Below are 20,313 nucleotides of genomic sequence, written 5' to 3'. Positions count from 1 at the left end.
AGCTGCTGCTTCTTCTCTTTTCTTTTGCAGAAGTTCTAACTGGGCCTCTGTCTCTGCCTGCACACGTGTTGCTTCTGCCTGCACACGTGTTGCTTCTGCCTGTGCTTCTGCCTGCACACGTGTTGCTTCTGCCTGCACACGTGTTGCTTCTGCCTGTGCTTCTGCCTGCACACGTGTTGCTTCTGCCTGTTTGCGTGCTGCTTCCGCCTGTTTGCGTGCTGCGTCCGCTTTAAGAGTCGATTCTTGTTCAAAGCAATAAGATTGTGCTTTCGCAGCCTCTGCTTCTGCACGGGCTTTGACTAACTGAATGCTTAATGCTGACCTCTGGGAGATTGACTGCAGCGATTTGCTTGATCTAGTAAATCTGTGAGAGGTTGCTTGCACTGACAGTTTTTTTGAGTGTCTAGAAGAAATAGAGGTACAGGATGTAGTTTCGATCAAATTTGCTATCCTATTCTCTAACTGTAACTTCGCTTCCATAAACGCAACATGTCTCTGTTGATCAGCGGTGGTAAAGTCATCCAACTCTTTTGACGCTTGTTCTGTACTAACTTGCGATAGAAAGGAAGAATATTTTTCAGAGAGTTTCCTGTAATTTTCATATGTCTTCTTAAGTCTTGTAAGTGCATTGTTTAATTGCTCTCCATTACTGCCAGTCTTCTCAATATCAGATATGTGTTGCAGCGTTTTTATCCACGATTCAGACAGACTATGGAACATTCCTTCACTTTCTGCTTCATACCTCTCTCTTGCCTTTAGAGAAAGATGTATTGACCGCCTTGGTCTCTCAGGTAGTACAACATGTTTATCTGAATCATCTTGACCGAGCATTAATTCATCTTCCATGTTAATAGAATGCGCAGAAATAGACATGCTCTATGGTTGCAGATATGATGCTTATGAATCTTATCACTGGGTGATTTTTTTTTTTTTTTTTTAAACTTAATAGCGATAGTCCCAAACAGAAGAAATGTACAATTTCTGAAGCAGTCTGTACTCACTGTATTCACTGTAGGAAGGCAGACAGGCAATTCTTGTACTTTTTTGCTGAACGTCTATTTACTCTTTGTTGACTTGTGTTTGAGGTGTAACTAGGTAATCCTTTATCGTATTGCAGATCAGTCCTTTACTGATGAGATGACAGGAAATCCCATTACCTTCTTGCAGATATCATATTTTTACTGTTCTGTTTCGAATTCCCGCTTTATGTGTGAGGCATACTCCAGAAGACCCAGTCTGTATAGCAGTATAACTCCACACTGAATTAGAAACCTCCACAGGCAGTTTACTCGATGAAATAATGACTCCAAGTATAATCTGTAGTATCTTTACTTGCGTTGAAAGCATACAAAGATGTTTTTTAGAGCATATTCATAGGTAAAAATATGATGCGACTACAAGCACAGCAGGATCTCCTCACTAACTGAACTCAACTGTTGCAGAAACATCTAGACAAGGCTGTTGAGCAGGGAGTTACAGTTGGGAAATGCTAAATAACTAAATCTTGCAGGGGGACTGGAATATACTAATACAAAGAATATAAATAATGTTAAATAACATTAAAGGAGGCTGTTGTGACAGCACACTGTCATTAAGTTACATTAGTTATGTTAATTAAAATAGATAGGTTATATAATCTCTTACCGACCCTGTTTTAAAAGAACAGACAAATATTTGTAATTTCACAGGGGCAGCCAGCTTTTTGGTTGAAAGGAGGTGACAGAGAGCATGAGATACAGTTCTAACTATCCTGTGTCCTGGTCACCCCTCACAGCTGCGCGCTAGGCAACAAGAACATCATCATAAATCTCATCATGCTTTGCACAGCATCAGAGGAAAAATACCCGGGCAGATTTATTTGATGGGGCGGAGCTTAGCTTCTGTGCAGCTAAAAATGAGGTAAGAAAAACAAAGTTCTGATGCTGTGAAACAGTTAAAAAAAACAAGCTTTTTTCAGTGCTGCTGAGACAATGTTTAGTCTGGAGGTTCACTTTTAGGACTGGAGTGATAACACAGCAATCTCACTGTGAAAACGTATCCCTTCTGTTAAAGTGGACCTGAACTCTTGCACAGGACAGAAGGAAAACAGAGAAATGCACCCTGATTGTATTTAGAGAATTTAGCCTGTTTACTTACCCCTCATTTGTGTCTAATCACAAGTTGTAATTTGATTCTCCTGTATCACATGACTGCATATGGCAGATGAGCAGATACGCCCATTTGAAAGCACCAGCTGTAAACAATGGCCTAAATTCACTAAGCAGTTTAGACTAGTCTATTGATGGTTTTAGTCCGCTGATGGATTGGTGTAAATCAGTCGCATCAAAAGGGAAATCATTAATAATAATTACCGAATGTTTTAGACCTGTTTTTAGACCTGGTCTAAAACATTCAGTAATTACACAATTCACAAAGGCATACAATGAGTAACCACTCCCACTTTTTCTGACAGAGATTAGACCAGCTGATTTCTGTCAGTAAAGTATTTCTGTGAGGTATTTTTGAAGTGAGGATGGAGCTTTTTGAATTAATTATGCAGGAGTTTAATTGTATCCAGAGGAGAGCTCGTCAGGAGAAGGATGTCAGTCATAGCTACTTGTATCTTCTTTAGACCTTGTACGGGAATTAGACCTAATTACCAAATGTTTAAACCAGGTTTAAAACATTCGGTAATTATTAGTGAATTCCCTTTGTGATGCAACCGATTGCTGGTTTACACCAAATCATCAGTATAGTAGTCTAAACTGCTTAGTGAATTGAGCCCAATATGTCTGCTTCCATGAATAAGGAAGTAGAAACTGTGCAAATTTATTTTACGATTTTATCAGCTGTAACAAATACATGTTTTTTTGTTTAAAGGTTATTATGCTGTAGTGTATCTTTTAGAGCAGAGGAGTTCTGAGTTCAGGTCCACTTTAATGCTGTGGAAGAGGTAGCGCTCATGGTATGTGAAAAGCCCCACAAGGCCTTAAAGAGACTCTGGAGCGAGAATAAATCTCGCTTCAGAGCTCATAGTTAGCAGGGGCATGTGTGCCCCTGCTAAACCGCCGTTATCCCGCGGCTAAACGAGGGCCCCTGAGCCCCCGAAATCCCCTCCGAGCAGCAGGGGATCTCTTCCGGATTGGGGCAGGGCTAACCACCGCCCAACGCGCGTCTGTCAGCGCGTATCTCCGCCTCTCCCCTCTCAGTCTTCCCTCACTGAGAGGGGCGGGGGAGAGGCGACGATGCGCCGCTGATAGACGCGACTGGAGGCAGGGCTGCAGCCGTTAGCCCTGCCTCTAGGAGCAGCAAAATCTACGTTGGTCGTTGATTTTGCGGGGGGGGGGGGGGGTTGGGGGTGAAGAGACCCCTGTTTAGCCGCGGGATAGCAACTATGAGCTCTGAAGCGAGAATTATTCTCGCTTCAGTGTCTCTTTAAGTGATTATAAAAACTAATAGCAAATTACTGAATTGGTCAAAAGTCCATGTACGCATAAAAAGAACCTAAAATGTCCACATTAATAAGATTTTCCCGGCTTCTTCATCTAACAATGGTCGTGATCTGGACACAAGTGGACCTCCACCAACACCCTTTGTGTGCCACTCACCGCTGTAACAGACCAACCAATGGTCTATATGAGCCCTGGGACCGTTCCTGGGTCGTCCCCCACCTCTCAGGCAAACCACTTTGTCACAATTCTGAATCCAGATTACTCTTCTTAAAGAGACTCTGTAACATTTTTTTCAGTCTTATTTCTTCTATCCTATAAGTTCTTATGGCTGTTCTAATGTGCTCTGGCTTACTGCAGCTTTTCCTAATTGCACTGTCTTTGTAATAAATCTTATCTACTTTCCTCTGTCGTGTCTGTCGGGCTAAAGCTTGAGTGTGTGGAATGTGCAGGGCTGCTTGTGATTGGTTAGAAACAATACACACCCTCTGCAGGCCCCCTGCACACTCTGTATGACTCACACACTCTGTTTATGTGAGCCTATTACAAGCTGGTTAGTTTGTTTGTAAACACTGCCTAAAACTGTTAATTACAAGCCAGGATTGCAGCAGGGAGTGGCAGAAACAGCACAGAGGGGCACAGGAGAAAATAAGGAATAGAATGGTATGCTTTTTAGTGTAAGAATATTAGAGTACAGATTCTCTTTAAGCAGCAGACTCCATATCATATACCTCAATGAGAGAGACTCCACATAGCATAATACTGCCAAATACAATTTATTTCTAAAAAGCAATTGCACTTACATGTCCCATAGATAAAATGCGCATACAGTAATTTAGACACGGGCTCTCCCCGTATTGGTGGCCAGGCTGGCAGGCTCCACTGTGTGCGTCCTGCTGTTCCTCCGCCGCGCGCACAGTGAACGCTAAGACGCCGTCTGTGCCCGTCCAGGGCTGTTCCTTCGCCGCATTCACCACGTTTCGATGATTGATAGGTCGATTCTCAAGTAAAGTATGCCGAATCAACCTAACCATCCATCGACACGCGAATCGGACAGCGAATTAACACTTAAAGGGGACCTTAACTGAAGATTCAGGTTGGGTGCACACATGGTTGTGCGTGAAAGGTCACGTTTTCTGTCGTATGTTGTTCCGTTTGTAGTGCATTTGCATTTTTTCGCACATGCGTGTTTTTTGGCAGGAGTTTTGCTAATATTTCTGCTAAGTTTCTACATACATATGCACTGCCAAAATCGAAACTAGCTGCCTGCGAGGAACCGGAGGATCAGTTTGAGATGGGGCAGGGGTTGGGGGAAGTTAAACTTTTTTTTTAATCTTCAGTTAAGGTTCCCTAAAAAATACTGATTGATGTGTGGTGATAAGTTCTCACCATTGAATTGTGCCCATTTACCATTTCAACGCCATGGACTCAGTGTGGAAGGGCCATTAGTCTGTCAATTTAACCTCATGCTTGTTGCTAATCACTGACAGGTAACTACCAACAACAAGGATGAATCCTATAACGACCGCACCACACAATAAATTATGAAGAAATGAGCTTTATTGAAATATAATTGCACATGATGAATAAAAACAATTAAAAACACTAGACCCCAGGTAGTCACAATGAATGATATAGCCAATGGCTGGATAATAAATATAATGCATAAGCCCAACCCTACACTCAATCCCCAAATGTATAAAAAATGAGTATACACATGGATGAGAAAGTGGCAAGTGTTAAAGTACAACAGTGCATGAAACCTCCCACACTAGTGTGTCCAGGAGGATAATAAAGTGCAATAGTGCCTAAGATGAAAAAAGTGAAACAGTGTGCGTAACACCTGTCAAGAAACTGTATTTGACAGGAGGATGTGGCAAAAGAGAAGGCAAAAGTGAGGTGAAACACCAAAGGTCAAGGTGACCGAAAATGTGCTGTAGGAGAGGACTCACCATATGAAGGACGGGAAGAGGAAGGGATGCGACACCTGGGTGGTCTGCCTTCGCGATTCGCCGCTTGCAGCGGCTTCTACCGGGCATAATGAACGCCTAAGCGTCCCCCGTATATATGGGAAGTGCATAGTCGGAAGGGGCGGGGCGTCAAAGTCAAAGCGTACGTGGCCACGTACGCTGAGACGCAAAGGTCGCGCTCAGCTGGAGAGCACCTTCCGTCCCATCACTGCTGGTCAAAGGGGGAGAGGGGCGTAGTCATGGCGAAAATAAACAAAGGGTAAACGCGCAAGTGCGCTCCATACAAGAGCCAGAGAAGAGCGAAATGGATGTAAATGGAGAAAGGTGTAAGACAGTGACACAGAAATATCAAAAACATGATGATATCAAAAATATGAGAGACCACACAATAAGTGTCCGGCATAATCATTGATATTAAATAACTATCAATAAAGACACAGAGATACGAAAAAGTGGCAAACACCCTGGTCTGTCCCGAGGAGGTATACTGAGGACACCTGGTGAAGTAACTCTGGAACAGCAGGGCAAGGATAGAATACAATAAATAATGCCTGAGACAATATACAAAATAAACAAACAAACAAATGAATAAATATCCAAACATATATGAATCTCAATGTATCAATATATCGCTGAATCCACATTGCTTTGTCAAGACGACCGTACGAGGGATATCGATGTACAATCCACGACTCAATGGTTCAACCAACTGTAAGCAAAAAATAAAATTGTATATATAAAAAATAATGAATAAAAAATGTATATAGAAGGAAACTGGTAAAAAAGAAGGGGAGAGAAATATCACATGGACGGGAATAGGTGAGTAAAAGAACAAAACAATCAGTACCACGCTACAAAATGACACTGTACCAACACAAGAATACCATTAGTGTATCAAGATATGGAGTACAATTCGTCTTTTTTTAATACAAATACGCCAATGGGGGTCCACCCCCTAGACCCTCCATGGCATAGATGCATCACTCGACAGATGAAGTGGTGTCCCACCCCAGAGTAAAACACCCCAAGAGATGCTATCACACGTGTAATTTTAAACACATATGGATGAGTCAACTCACAAGACACACCCACATGCGACAGATCAAGCGGACATGCAATCAGAGGGTGAGGTGGCCCACGTATGTAAATAAAGATGTAAAAACACCCAAAGCCAATGCCCGATCAAAGGGGTGAACAGAAACCATCACACACACCTCCTATCCGTGGAGATATCCTAAGAATGTGAAGTCATCATTTAGACCCACCGGTGTTCTGGTGTCCAGTTCATAAATCCAACGGGTTTCTTGTCGAAGCAGTGCCTGGGTAATATCTCCACCCCTGGAAGACAAAGTAATATGGGTTAGTCCACATACACTCCAACCCTCGGTAGTTCCCCCATGTGCCCTCAGGGCATGATCAGCCACCGTGGTAAGAATCTTGCCATCGGCAGCATCTCTCTGGGCCAGACGAATCGTGGACATGTGTTTCTGTATTCTTGCCTTGAGAGCATTTTTGGTCTGTACCACATACCATTTGTCACAAGGACAACGTAACAGATACACAACCCCCATAGTTTGGCAATTGATGTAATCCTTGATATAGTGTTTAATTCCACTCGTGGTCCAATGATATATTTCGTTGGCCTCATCATCCTACAGATATTGCACCGCCCACACGGGTGGCTCCCACAAACTGCTGGTCGTTTGGGACCAGTTTTTTGAAAATGGCTCCTACACAAACGGTCCTTGAGATTAGTCGCCCGCTTGGCAGTAATAGAAGGTCTGGGAGTCAAACACTGTGTTAGAATTGGATCCGTTTTGAGTACCGCCCAGTGTTTAGATAGTATAGAACGTAATCCCTGCCAACTATTGTTATACGGAGTGCAAAATCTGACCACATCCTGTTGTCTCTTTGTCCTCTTGCCATACAGTAAACTTTCCCTATTTGAGTTGAGTGCTCTGTTGTAAGCCCTCCGTATAGTTTTTTGAGGGTACCCTCTCTGTCTAAACCTCTCTTTTAAATCATCTGCTTGTAAACGAAAGTCACTCACATCAGAACAATTCCTCCTCAAGCGCAGAAACTGTCCCACCGGTATATTGTCCTTTAGAGCTTTGGTGTGGAAGGAGCTGTAATGTAAGAGGCTATTCACTGCCGTTTCTTTCCTGTAAAGTTTGCTTCCGATCTGACCCGAACCTGTAAAATATAAATGCAGATCTAGGAAGTCCAAAGCATTCTCAGAGATGTGGGAGGTCAATATGATGTTATGTTCGTTTTTACCCAAATCTGAAATGAAATCAAGTGCCAACTGCTTTGGGCCATCCCATAAAAGCAGGATGTCATCTATAAAACGAAACCATCCTATAACATGACCATGAAATTTCTCAAACGTTGGACCCCAAACTATCTCCCGTTCCCACCAACCTAAGAACAAATTGGCCACCGACGGAGCACACTTCGCCCCCATAGAAATGCCGTGGACCTGTAGGTAATACTTACTGTCGAAGATGAAATAATTATGTTTGAGAACGAACTCCAGGAGAGAGATGAGAAAGTCGTTGAATTCAAATCTCGTTTGTGTAGTGGTCGACAAAAAATAACGGACTGCATTGCAAGCATCCTTATTGTCAATGTTGGTATAGAGAGCCTCCACATCAAGAGATATCAGAAGGGTACCTGTTGGGACACATATATGGTTTAGTTTGGTAATCAAATCTAATGAATCCCGGATGTAAGAATCCAATGAACAAACATGTTCTTGCAAAAAGAAATCCAAAAAGGTGCAGGCTTTCTCGATAAGACTACCAATACCGGAGACAATCGGTCTACCAGGTGGATGTGTTTGATTTTTGTGTATTTTGGGAAGTAAATAAAAAGTGGGGGTGACTGGTTTCTGAACTGTTAAAAATAATTTCTCACGTTGAGAGATGATGCCACTTTCTTTGGCACCATCTAGAAAGGAATCAAGTTCTTGTTTAAAGAATGGACCTGGATTGGTTTTCAGCCTTTTATAGAACTTGTTAGTACCTAGTTGTCTCATTGATTCCTTAACATAATTATCAGTCGACCACAACACCACATTACCGCCCTTGTGAGCCTCGCGTATGACAATCTCTTTGCATTTGGATAAATCACTGAGTGCCATCCGCTCATCCCTAGACAGGTTATCATTATGTTGTTTTGTACTCCTCAAACCTTCAATATCCTTGGCGACCAACTCAAAAAAGACCTTAACTGCTGGGCAGGAGGAGAAATTGGGCATAAATACAGATTGAGGTCTAAACTTACCTGGTCGTTTGTCCATCACTGTCGTGGTTTCACCATTTCATGGTCATGTTATATAGGATGGTTTCGTTTTATAGATGACATCCTGCTTTTATGGGATGGCCCAAAGCAGTTGGCACTTGATTTCATTTCAGATTTGGGTAAAAACGAACATAACATCATATTGACCTCCCACATCTCTGAGAATGCTTTGGACTTCCTAGATCTGCATTTATATTTTACAGGTTCGGGTCAGATCGGAAGCAAACTTTACAGGAAAGAAACGGCAGTGACAAATGGTATGTGGGACAGACCAAAAATGCTAAGGCAAGAATACAGAAACACATGTCCACGATTCGTCTGGCCCAGAGAGATGCTGCCGATGGCAAGATTCTTACCACGGTGGCTGATCATGCCCTGAGGGCACATAGGGGAACTACCAAGGGTTGGAGTGTATGTGGACTAACCCATATTACTTTGTCTTCCAGGGGTGGAGATATTACCCAGGCACTGCTTCGACAAGAAACCCGTTGGATTTATGAACTGGACACCAGAACACCGGTGGGTCTAAATGATGACTTCACATTCTTAGGATATCTCCACGGATAGGCGGTGTGTGTGATGGTTTCTGTTCACCCCTTTGATCGGGCATTGGCTTTGGGTCATTGGTTATGGGTTATTGGTTATGGGTTTACATCTTTATTTACAAACGTGGGCCACCTCACCCTCTGATTGCATGTCCGCTTGATCTGTCGCATGTGGGTGTGTCTTGTGAGTTGACTCATCCATATGTGTTTAAAATTACACGTGTGATAGCATCTCTTGGGGTGTTTTACTCTGGGGTGGGACACCACTTCATCTGTCGAGTGATGCATCTATGCCATGGAGGGTCTAGGGGGTGGACCCCCATTGGCGTATTTGTATTAAAAAAAGACGAATTGTACTCCATATCTTGATACACTAATGGTATTCTTGTGTTGGTACAGTGTCATTTTGTAGCGTGGTACTGATTGTTTTGTTCTTTTACTCACCTATTCCCGTCCATGTGATATTTCTCTCCCCTTCTTTTTTACCAGTTTCCTTCTGTATACATTTTTTATTCATTATTTTTTATATATACAATTTTATTTTTTGCTTACAGTTGGTTGAACCATTGAGTCGTGGATTGTACATCGATATCCCTCGTACGGTCGTCTTGACAAAGCAATGTGGATTCAGCGATATATTGATACATTGAGATTCATATATGTTTGGATATTTATTCATTTGTTTGTTTGTTTATTTATTTTGTATATTGTCTCAGGCATTATTTATTGTATTCTATCCTTGCCCTGCTGTTCCAGAGTTACTTCACCAGGTGTCCTCAGTATACCTCCTCGGGACAGACTAGGGTGTTTGCCACTTTTTCGTATCTCTGTGTCTTTATTGATAGTTATTTAATATCAATGATTATGCCGGACACTTATTGTGTGGTCTCTCATATTTTTGATATTTCTGTGTCACTGTCTTACACCTTTCTCCATTTACATCCATTTCGCTCTTCTCTGGCTCTTGTATGGAGCGCACTTGCGCGTTTACCCTTTGTTTATTTTCGCCATGACTACGCCCCTCTCCCCCTTTGACCAGCAGTGATGGGACGGAAGGTGCTCTCCAGCTGAGCGCGACCTTTGCGTCTCAGCGTACGTGGCCACGTACGCTTTGACTTTGACGCCCCTTCCGACTATGCACTTCCCATATATACGGGGGACGCTTAGGCGTTCATTATACCCGGTAGAAGCCGCTGCAAGCGGCGAATCGCGAAGGCAGACCACCCAGGTGTCGCATCCCTTCCTCTTCCCGTCCTTCATATGGTGAGTCCTCTCCTACAGCACATTTTCGGTCACCTTGACCTTTGGTGTTTCACCTCACTTTTGCCTTCTCTTTTGCCACATCCTTCTGTCAAATACAGTTTCTTGACAGGTGTTACGCACACTGTTTCACTTTTTTCATCTTAGGCACTATTGCACTTTATTATCCTCCTGGACACACTAGTGTGGGAGGTTTCATGCAATGTTGTACTTTAACACTTGCCACTTTCTCATCCATGTGTATACTCATTTTTTATACATTTGGGGATTGGGTGTAGGGTCGGGCTTATGCATTATATTTATTATCCAGCCATTGGCTATATCATTCATTGTGACTACCTGGGGTCTAGTGTTTTTATTTATCATGTGCAATTATATTTCAATAAAGCTCATTTCTTCATAATTTATTGTGTGGTGCGGTCGTTATAGGATTCATCTTTGTTGTTGGTAGTTACCCATGGGTCTGAATCCTTTTCTGCACACACTAGATTGATTTTTGATACATTAATGAGCTTCGATATATGTACTGGTGCTGCCCCTTTGCTTTGTGTAAGAATGTTGCTAATCACTGACAGGTCCAGGGTGCTCTTAAAGCACCAAACGTTTTATTGAATGCTCTAATCTTTGTGAATTGACATTTTTGGGGAGTATTTACTTCACTGGTTGGTAATTTTACTTTTTTTTATGTGGTAACAGCCTTAGCAAATTGATGTTTAGCAAGATTTTCTGTAAAATCAGCTGCTTTCTGCATTACCGGATGTGGTAATGCTTAGTGAACTGAAGCCTTTATGTCCCTGAAAGCCAGGCACACATCCAGAACCGCTGGTTATATTCTACCAGTAGAAATAGGGTTACAGTGAAGCAGAAGGCCCAAGCTTCTCATTTTCATTCCACAAGTCAGGGAACAAGACCTTGCAAGGACAAGAAAAACATAACTAGGTTAACTGACTACGTAGCTCCTCTAAGGCTAGGTTTACAGTGGGACATTGCAGAGCTGCATTGTAAAATTTTATAACGCAGCTTACCACACTGCAATCAGGGCCAGCGCTACCATAGAGGCAAAGGGGGCAACTGCCCCAGGGCACAGACCTCTGCTGAGACCCCCACAGCGCCGACGCTGTTCCGTTCTGCCTGCTCCCCCAGGGCCCTGCAAGTATAATAGCCATAATTAATTACCTATTACTGCCAGCGGGTGAGCGGACGGGCAGCGGCTGCACTTTGAGACACGCTGTCTCCCTCCCTGGAGCATCATCTTTCTGTACTTTGAGGGAAAGAAAAGAACAATCTACATAGAGCTCTTGGTTTGGGCAGCCTAGGCTACTTGCATAGAGATCATACATGAAATGCTCATCATTCCAGCTTGCATGCAAACAAATTGTTAGCAGCAAAGAAGTGAGCAGGCGTGCATTTTACTGACCTATATGCAAGATAGGATTCTTGGCATCTCATTGACAATCTATAATTACATCATCAATCTTCATACAAAAGCACACTCTTTCCCAACCTGTTGCAGAGAAGTGCAAGGATGCAGAACTAGCACCGTCTCATTAGTAAAGCTGCAGTAAGGAGTAGTTTGTAGGCGTTTGCCTATGAAACTGCCACCAGGGGAGATTTGGGTGCAGGGTAAAGTGGATAAATGGCTTACCCTGCTCCTGCACATGTCCCAGCGGCATTTATTACTATTCCCCCCCCGGCAGCCATGAATAGTGTGGGGGGGGGGGGGGGGGAACTTTTCAGCTGCCAGCTACTGCTAGCAGCTGAATCAGCGTTTATGTAGTAATTTGGGCTCAGTCTCGTCAGCACCCAAATTACTCACAGAGTACCACTATAGCCATAATTACCATTACGGCCTATGGTGGTGCCAGTTGCACCCAAACCAGACACTTACCTAGGGGTTCTATCAGCCCCCTGTAGCGGTCATGTCCCACACAGTCACCCTACGATCATCCGTTCCCCACCACCGGCACCGGTCTTATTATTCCTCTACAGAGACTGACTGCAGGTCAGTGGCCACACACGCTCCGGCTCGCATCTCCGGGAGCTTACTGCGCAGGTGCAGTAAAAGAAAACCTCATACTGCGCCTGCACAGTAAGCTCCCGGAGACGCGAGCGCACACTATTCAGCTTGTTAGATGAATAATTGACCGGTGCCGGGAAACAGAGAATCGTAGTAGGACAGCACGGGACAGGACACTTACAGGGGGCTGATAGAAGCCTCAGGTGTTTGTTTTTCTTTTTCACACGCTCCACAGAACCCCTTTAAGAAATTAGCATGGAGCACCCTCCCTTGGATCCAAATCCTCCTGCCCCAATGAGGTGGATAAAACACACACATTGCAGTGTAATATGTACCTGCTCCAGCACTACGTCTTCTGTTTTTCCCAGCAGCTGCACACTATACTCCATACCTCGAGCTCCTGATCAAGTGGCATGCATTCAGAGCCAGTGGTATCCAGCATAGAGCATGTGGCTGTCAGGAAGGTTAGCAGAGATCCAAGGCAGCACTGGAGCAGGAAAATATTAAACTGCTGTCACTCCTCCGCTAACCCCCATAAAAATGCTCAAGCCCCTTTTGAGTCCCACCTGCCAATCTTATTTGCAAAGTGGAAACTAGCTTGGGTCGGAGGTATTCAAATTCAGAGCTTAAAATTGCTGAAAGCCTACTTCCTGTAAACTACAAGTCCACTGCTTCACATACAGGGCAGCTTCTACTGGGAAACTAAAGTCAGGTGCCCATTCTTCCTGCTTTTAGTGTTGCATGGTCACACCTTATTGACCTGCTCTAACCCACCAACTGAATCTAACAGAGGAAATAAGCACCACAGCATGCCAAAGCCATGCACCTTTGCCCAGAGTCTACCACTTTGTTAATTGCTCATTAGAGATGTGGCGAACATCTCTGAATCCCTGGGGGGGGGGGGGGGGGTGTTTACTACTTCCGGGTCGCTCTGAACCGGAGTAGTATGCCTGCGCTGCCCGGCAGAGCATGTCCTAGATCGCGCTCCTGTTGCCGGGCACTTTCTGCACGATGTCACGCTCATGCGCAGAGAGTGCCTGGCAACAGGAGCACGATCTAGGCCACGCTCCGCTGGGCAGCGCAGGCGTACTACTCCGGGTCAGAGCGACCCGGAAGTAGTAAACCCCCAGAGATGTTCGCCACATCACATCTCTATTGCTTATTACTATCAAATGCATTAAAAGTGAAAGGCATAACACAGGGCTTTAAAGGTGTAGGTAGGTGTGTGGGTGTGTATTGTCCACATGCTTCCTGCACCATCCCAGCACTGTGCATGTACCATACTTGCAAATGTCCAGTGCTGGAATGGTGGGACATTATCATTGGCTATCATTCATAAAGCATTCCCACATGTGGAATTGCTGAAAACAGAGGACTTTCGACCATTTAGCAAAAAAAGTCTATTCATAAAAGCGGTTTCCGCATGAAAAGCTGACATTCCTGAGCAGTGCAGGAAATTACCGCCTTATGCGGTGATCTCAACACATGTCACCATAAAGATTAGAGCAGGCGGAATCAGCACCAGCACAGAGCATACAGCTCCCTTGGCAGGGCCGATAAGCATGCAGATAACAGCTTAAGTTAATGAGAGACCTCCCAAGCAGCAGCAAGAGCAGAACAAAAACTGCATCCCAGAATACCAAGGCTGTTTTTTTTAACCCCTCGGGTACCTGTTTTCAGATAAATTTCACATTAGAAAGCCTGCACGTGTAACCTTTTTTTTTTTAAGTTCTTCTAAGTTGTGGCTATTAAATAGATTGTTTAGAAAGACTAATAGACAGATTCAGGGCAAGGAGAGGCAGTTAAAAAAAAAAAAAAAAAAACACATGTAAAGGGATGCTGGGGCTGCCGCTTCTATTCTAAAGCTGTCTCTGGAGGAGAAAATGTATCAACTCAGGCAGCTTCTTGCGTTTCCGCAAGCCTACCACCAGCCATGTTCGGGAAAATACAGCACCGCTATCGCAACTGTAAACATTTTTATGAATTAGCACACAGAAGTCTAAAATACCGAATGCAGCATTTTCCCGCACGGATTTCTTTTACCGAACACACTTTTATGAAGGATAGCCAATGTGGGAAAAGAAACCAGACTTGAACAGCACATGAACACCAGGCTTTTGTTGCTGAAGCTTATTGCAGCACTTCACAGGAAGGTACTTTACAATGATTAACATGGCAACAGCCATGATGTAAATTGATACTTTTGCACTTTTCAAAAATGGCTCTGCAATAGCGCCCTACAGTAGGATTATGTGAAGGGCAATAGAACATACAATATATCAGCTTATCTACAGTAATGTAAGCCATGACACTCCCCTTTTAGTCAGCAAATATGGAGATTCACACCACCTCTCTAGATAATCAAGATTTATCCAGAGAGGTGGTGCGGATCTCCATATTTGCTGATCTACATTGTAGTCCGTGGTATACGGGGAAGTTTTCTGCATGCCTCAACCCCTTATTTTGGGTGGCTAGCCAGAGAGTACGACTATCTCCCCAAAGTTTAAGTTGGTCTCCAGTTTTAAAGTGGAACCCTAGTCATTCTTGTATTTAGACAGAATGGGAAAGATTCGGGAACCTCTGAGTAATTCATGTCGTCAGAGATCCCTGCGGAATCCTTACTTCCTGTCAAATGACTATTATAAAGATATGGGGAAACAGAGGGAAGTCTACTCTTAGCACAATTCCTTCGTCTGAAAATAGGAAAAACCATCTTGGCTAAATTGCCACTTTACAATGATTTATGTAAACATTTGAGCTTACTGGGCCTAAACCTACCAACAGAAACATAAGGAACCAGGATACTTTTAATGTTAAGTTTTATTGTAACATTGTGACAAGCTGCAGTGAAAACGAGAAGTTATTTGAAATTACCAAGTGAGCCAGTTATTTGTTAAACAAACCTCAATAACTGATATAAAAATGGCAGCTTTAATATCTGGCATTTATTCAATAGCAGGTTTAAAGAGAAGCTTGTCCTCACTTCTCATCAGTTTTCCAAACTCCTTTTGACACGCTTGTGGTTCCACATATCACCTGAAGGCAGGCAGGTAAAGCTGCTAAATTGTATCAATCGTGTGCCTTCTCTTGCAGCAGATATGTGCAAACACCAATTGAAAACGATTGTCACAGATACTGCAGAGGATTGTGTCATCCTCCAGTTTTGGCAGCTGCACTTTTGTATCTGGAAAACAGTCAGAGAACTCACCTAAGACATACATCAAATCCTTCAGTCAATAGAACTGGCGGCTGTGTCTTGGATTTTAAACTAACCAGAAATTCAACAAATCTTCATCAAAACAAAATTTTTATATAATCTAGAACATATCTTGATCAATTATTTTAATTCTACCATAGTCTGCAAGTGCACCAGGAAGTGACTGATTAATTACATACAGCAGTTTCAAAAGCATCTTTCCAGATGGATGAACGTCAAAAATGGATGACTAGTTTTCTAATTGGAAGGGCTGTCAAATGCCATCCGCGATTCATGATCATTTGAAGCAGCACTGAACATGCATGCAACTTTTGCCACTGAAAATGTGCAAATTAGCTCTTGAAATGTCACAGTACACAAATAAGGCACTCCAGTGTGTTTAACCATCAAGACCCAACCACCAGGCCATTCCACCACTATTCTCAGGAGTGCCTTTATTGCCATAAAAATGAAGTTCTGTTGACACTGCATCACATATGAATTCTGGTGACAATACAAATTGGAGTCTGAAAATGGCAAGTTAAGGCCAACTGATTCCATATGACTGGTTACAAGTTTGTAATTTACAACATTCCCACACAAAAAAAAAAAAAAAAAAAAAAAAAAAGGGGTATACAGATCAAAAAGTTTTGTCAAGATACGCAATGCTGGATGTATTTCTCAAGTGACCAAGGAAGAAATGGTTAACAAGAATCCAAATTTCAATGAAGGGACCATTCTAGTCAGCCCTTTTTGTACTGGTTTATTTAGGTTATAAACTGCTTTGCAAAGGACCACAGAAGCCTTTCAGTAAAAAGCAATCTTCACTTTCCTGCAAGTTTAAAGTTGGTTTAAAAATGGCCTAATTTGTAAAGCTTTAACAATGTCAATAGATACACAGGTTATTAAGTTATACAATAAAAAAGGGAAAATTCAAAAGGTCTACAGAAATAAAAAAACAGTTAAACGCTTGTAGATGAAGTGCAACGCCAACCAAAACAACTTGTTTCCTTTTAAAGCTCTAAATATCATGGGGAAGAAATAGAAGCGCGAAGGGGCTCTTATTGTGGTAACCCTATCAGCAAAGTATGAACTCCTTTCTTGTGCTGTCACTAGGAAAGGACGTGAAGGAATCTTATTTCAATGAGGACAGTCAGAAATATGAATATATATTAACACTGGGGAGGTTTAGAATGCCCACCATGTTTATTTCACTAGGTTAAAGCTGGAAAGATCTACCCTCACTTTCCATTGTGTGGTCAGAAACCAATATCACAAATCGGACATACAGCAGTAAAGTTTACAGATGATTTCTCCCCTACAAACTGGAGGGGGGGGGGATGGCAATTATCTGGCAAAATGGCAAACTCTAGCCTCTGTTGCAGCCATAATTAGATCTACCGTTCCAGATGCAAAGATTTAAGCAGTGCTTATGAACTGCAGGTCAATTGCCTTCACTGGACTCCATTCCATGCGCTCACACCAAAGATATCCAACGCTGAAGTACAGCACCAATTCCCCATAGCCCGCAGGGCAGAAACTGCCATCTTGTGAAGCGCAATCCCCAGATGGCTGCAGTGGAGGTAGATTTAAAGTACAGCATTACCCTTAACTCTATTGTAGTCATCACTAATGGATATTTTATTTTAAAATGTACTTTAACAGGAAAAAAAAAAAAGGGCACCTAGGGGGTACTTACCTCAGGAATCCTAGAGTCTTCCCCCATCCTATCCACAGGATTCAGAGCTGGGCCCCCTGTATATCCACTTGTTGCAAGCCTCACAAAAGGTGCAGTATCAGCTTCCCCTCCGCTCCAGCAGAAATAGCACAGCCTGTTCAGGTCAGCCCTACTGCACAGATGCGAGCCGCCAGCACAGTAGTGCAGACCCAATCAGGCTCCGCTATTTCCACCAGAACCAGAGCTGAAAGCAGCTAGACAAGAGTAAACAGTCTCTCTTATGTCAGGGCTTCCAGCGCAGGATTGGCTGAGGGAGAAGGGAATTCTCATTAGGATCCAGAGGCTCCCCATACCCAAGGCAAGTAGCCCCCAGTGGCACTTTTTACCCTACAGGTTTACTTTAGAGACACCACATTCAAATAGGTAACTAAAAACCCATTATAATTCAAGTTCCGCTCCTCACACATAAGTGTAATGTTGCTGTTCTGGTTCAGATGATTTGTATACCAAATAGCTCATTTTGTTGGAGACCACCAGTACTATTAAAGAAATTCCTGATGTCACCTGTTACTGAATGCCTGCTCAAACAGTATTTGAGTCGTTACTGACACCACACTTGGAGATTTGATCTTGAATATCTGCCGGATCACGAAACGTACTACCAGTGTAGGTGGTTTAAAGCAGAAACACTCTTGCACAGCACACAAAGAAGAGTCTTCCACATACAGCTGTGGAAGAAATCCACTGCTCTGCTTTTGTTTAGCCACATTAAAGTGCAATTACTTAGCAGCTGTGGACAGACTTCAGGAGATCTGCTTAGGCAGGTATTCCCATACAGTAAACAGGCTTAACCCCTTCAATGCTTCCAAAGTGAAACCAAGTTCTAAACTTTATAGTATTCCCATAAATTGTAAAGATTTTTTTGAACGTTAATCATGCAGTGACTAATCCTTTAGAGAAGAGAGGTCTCACTTTAGCCTTTTTTGTCTCTTTTCCACAGATTGTTTATAGGCAGTGAAATGCCTCTAACTGCTCACTGCTGAGCACACAGCTCAACAGTCAATGGAAACAAAGAGGCCTTAGACTACCACTCATTTTTAATAATTAATTTGTGGCTGTGCCAAACTATTACAGAACACTGGTCTTACGCTAGGCATACACTGTTCGTTCTATATTATCAATCGAGCCGCTGATGGCTCAATTGATAATATTCAACCTGTCCAATACCCCGCCGGATCGATTCTGCGACCCCCCCCCCCCCAAAAAAAAAAACATTTTCTGCCACCCACAGCATATGGAGGCAAAAATTCCAAAACTTCTAAAGATGGTGGCAATCTAAGGCTTAATTGGCACAACTGTGCAATAAAGCTTCACTGTGTTGATTTCTAACAGCCAACCAGGTGCTGAGAAAAGATCTAGTATTGTGTGCTGCCCACAACCCATTTTACACTGCACCTTTCCTTCAGCCTATTTACCCTACACTTTTGGTAAATTTTGCAATCTGACAGATCTCAATCAGGTTAATTTTCCCAGTGTGACTAGAACTAGTCTATCACCCAACATGAACTAGGTGGTCATTACCTGAATTTGGATTGCCAACAGGAATAGAGTCACATTCCAATGAGACCTTGTGTATACATCTTTGTCAAAGGAAAAGACAGAAAAGGAATAAGGTGGCTGCAATTCCCTTACAATGTACCAGTTGCCTGACCACCATGCAGGCCTTTGTAGTGTGCGAGTCACACTGCTATAATGAGCATTCAGCCAGCTCTGCATACTCTTTAGTGATTAAGTATTAGAACCTGCATGGCAGCCAGGCTATCAGCACTTATTCTTGCATAATTGGTATGAGATGTGCTCACACCAGTGTTCAGCACAATGCATACACATTATGCAGCGAGTTGTGGTGCGCATAAAGGACGAACAAATTAAACATACACTGTCTGGTAAAATGTGCTGGCTACGTTGTACCATGGGACAAAAAAAAAAAAAAAAAAAAGCAACAGCGGAGATTCTCAATTCAGCGCGGATGCATTTAGGGAGAGTTCTAGGTAGGGTGGAGGCCTGCAGTGTCAGTGGCCAGTTATAACCTTGTAATTTTAGGCTTGCTTACTAATATACAGAGAGCATCCTAGTTCTCCCCCCTCCCCATCATACCTCAGAGGAAAATGCAAAAAATGCATAAGCAAATCAAGACAATAAAATCTATATAAGAGATTAACCTGTAAATAAATATTTGCTATGGAACAAAAATGAACAGGGGCGGGGGAGGAAGTGCCATTAATTTACAAAAGTCGGATTTTGGAACATGTTATACAGTTTACATTACCGGCATATAATTATGTGTATACATGTGTTTAAGCTGACAACCTTACAATTCTAATAAGATTAACTTGGGAATAGATTAAAAGTAAGCTTGGCATGGGAGACAAGAGGATGGCTTGTAACCACATTAAATAAGATACTAATTTCCTGTCTACAGGCTCATCCTCTGGCTATACCCTTTCTAGATTGCTCGCATCAGATCTCACTTGCTTCATGTTGCAGAGGAGTGGCTCCAGTATTGTAGACTTAAGCCCCCTCTACACCATTCAATTCCAAGCGAGATTGATCAAATTCAATAAGATTGATCAAATCCGGCATGTCTGATCGGGATTCGATCGATGTGGTCGATTTTGGCTAGTTTTCAATGCTAATCAATCACGCGATCAATCGAATCCCGATCGGAAATGTCTAATTCGATCGATAGTGCCTGGAATTGTGTGGAGGGGGCTTAATCTCCATTACAGCCTGGGCGCATGGACCAGTGCCGACAAGGAAATCTTCTGGGGTCCTAGCGCCAGATCCCCTCTACTGCAGAAGACAGGGGAAGCCTCTGGATCCTAAAGAGTGTAAGTACCCCCTAGGGGCACATTT

Source organism: Hyperolius riggenbachi, chromosome 7 (assembly GCF_040937935.1).
Source record: "Hyperolius riggenbachi isolate aHypRig1 chromosome 7, aHypRig1.pri, whole genome shotgun sequence".
Taxonomy (NCBI): domain Eukaryota; kingdom Metazoa; phylum Chordata; class Amphibia; order Anura; family Hyperoliidae; genus Hyperolius; species Hyperolius riggenbachi.
The sequence above is the reverse complement of the archived record's forward strand: the minus strand, read 5'-3'. Positions refer to the sequence as shown.